Raw genomic sequence first — 2,674 nt, 5'->3', positions numbered from 1 at the left:
TTTTCCCATGTTATAAGTTAATTTATCTGCCAATGGAACAAGTACATTTTCATCAATGTTAAGGAATTAAAACAAGCGTCGACATCTTACTGAAAAGTTACTTTTACGTTGGTCTTATTTCAAGTGTGCTAAGATATTTGCACTAGAAACTAGGCCGTGGTAAGACTTCGATTTTTTTGCAGTGCAAACATTTGCTTCTTATTGCCGTGCCTCTTGTCAGATTGTTTCAAACTCAGCAGGTCTCAGTGGCTGAGCTGTTTGTGTCTTTCCACACTTTATCTGGAGTAAATAAATAACTTTAATAGCATCAAGTCCTTCTTTTGAACAGTTGCCTTAACCTGTTTTCACATTATTTTCCATTTTATATCCCTCATCATATTGGTGCCAACCTTTAACTTGTCAACAGACACAAGGGGAAATACACTCTTGAGCAGGATTTTGCTTCTCATTACTTGATGTATTAATATTATTATTATTTTTTATGTCTCCAGGTACAGCTTATTGTTTGAATGTTGAATTATTTTGTTTAAAGAGCTGAAATGAAACGACAGCTTCATTTGTCTGATAATGTTTAATGCTTCTCGGTTTATTTGTGAGTCAAAGAAAAAGCAGATCTAAAAAGACGTTTCTGTGCCGCTGTAAAAAGTTCACTTCAAAAATCTAAATCTGACAGAAAAACATGTTATTGTGTGAATATTTGGGGGACACAAACTATTTGGATTTTGAATCGGAATAAATGTACCATGCTGCCATTTTCCACAATAAAAAAACAGTTTTAAGAAAACATGCCACTTTGAAATTATTTGAAGCGCTTTTAAATCAAGGAGACTTAATAACTTACTGGACAATAAAATAAAATAAAGCTAAAGATAAAATACAATCACAGTATAAAAGTTTATTAAAAATAGATGTAAGTAGTGAGGAATTAGATAAATATAATGGAGATGTAAACACTAAAGATTCTTTAAGTGAATTCAGAGAATAACAAAGTCAGTAAAATGATGCCAGAGGTGGAGAAATGTCCCTTTGTTCTGACATTCATCAAGTTGTGGTATTTTTGTAACAGTTGTAAGAAAGAAACCGAGGAGCAACTCGTTGAAAAAAAACAGTAACCAAAACAAGAGGTTATAAAAGTATGGATTACTGCTACAAGGTTTCTTTTACAGAAAAGGCTTCATGTTTGACGAGTTTCTTCACTGGAAGAGAACAAAATTTTTCTACTGTATCAATGTGACTTTTGAGTTTAAGGGAAATATTAATTTCAGACCCGTCAGAAGTCAGAGAGGAAACGTCGATACAGGCGTTCCTGTTGGTGTCTGTAATCCTGGTCTAGTTTCTAGTGCAAATATCTTAGCACACTTGAAATAAGACAAACTAACTTAATAGTACTTTTACGCTAAATTTAGAGACTTGTTTTAAGTAAATAAATTCTTAATATTGATGAAAAAGTTCTACTTCCATTGGCAGATAAATTAATTTATAAGCAGGGAAAAATATCTGCAAATTTTTATAAGTGAAATAATCTCCCAACTTAAGTTGTGTTTGTGGTTAAAACGTGTTTGTTTTTCATTCAGTGGGTAGAAATTTTACTCAAGTAAGAGTAGAGATACTTCGTAATAATATTACTCCAGTAAAAGTAGTAAAAATACTTCTGAAGGTTCATTGTTTTCAAAAACAGTTACTCAAGTAAATGTAATTGAGTAAATGTAATTAATTACTACCCAACTCTGGCTGTTCTGTCTTTTGACAGACATTTAACCCCAAGAATGAAGCCTCCTATGGGAAGGTCAGCTGGGGTAAAATAATAGATTATGATGCAAAAACTTTGATACAAAAATAAAGGACAAACTTGTTCCAACTTAGAGAAAGTCAGTGTATTTATATAAACAGCAAAGTCAGCAGATAAGACAAAGACAATAAGTTAAAAGTTTATAAATCCTAAGAAATCTAGCAGATTACATTTTATTCTCACTTCAGCGCAATCTCCCTGATTCTGAGCAAGCACAGGGGGACAGTGAAGAGGAACAATTCATATTTAACAGGAAGAAACATCCAAAAAGAGGGTTAATATGACCAGCCATCTGCCTCAACCCACCAGGAATCGACAGGGCACAAAAGAGACACAAACACTGATGCTGTTGGCAGTGAATACCTACCAAAAATAAAGAGGAAACTAAATTTACACACAATAATGGTGAACACAAACATCAAAAATAAAAAGGGAAGTAAAAAGAGAAAGACACGTAGTGCTACTGCAGTAAATATCAATATTGTTTATGTTAAATGATTGAAATAGAAGCTTCAACTGAGTTTTTCAGAGTACAAAAATATTTCCCTAATATATGATGAAAGCAAAGAAGACACCTTATCACCTAAAGCAGACATACTAATGTAGGAACCACAAGTTATAATCTGCAGTTTAAGGGCAAAACAAGATGAATGAAATAAAGTCTTAAAAAGTGAAGTATTACAAACCAGAAACATGAACAACATTTTCTCTACTTCTGTTAAGCTATAAGCATTTACTGCAACTATGTAGAATATTATTACATTACGTTTTCTTTCATATAGTTTTCTTGAACAGAATTAAAGATTTCCGAAAGGACGAATAAAAAAGGAGGGGATTCGCTGAGGGTCCCGGAACTGAGCTGCGGAATGAGGGAAGGATTTCTTT

This window comes from Xiphophorus maculatus, chromosome 2, assembly GCF_002775205.1.
Source record: "Xiphophorus maculatus strain JP 163 A chromosome 2, X_maculatus-5.0-male, whole genome shotgun sequence".
Lineage (NCBI taxonomy): Eukaryota > Metazoa > Chordata > Actinopteri > Cyprinodontiformes > Poeciliidae > Xiphophorus > Xiphophorus maculatus.
This window is presented reverse-complemented; position numbering follows the sequence as displayed.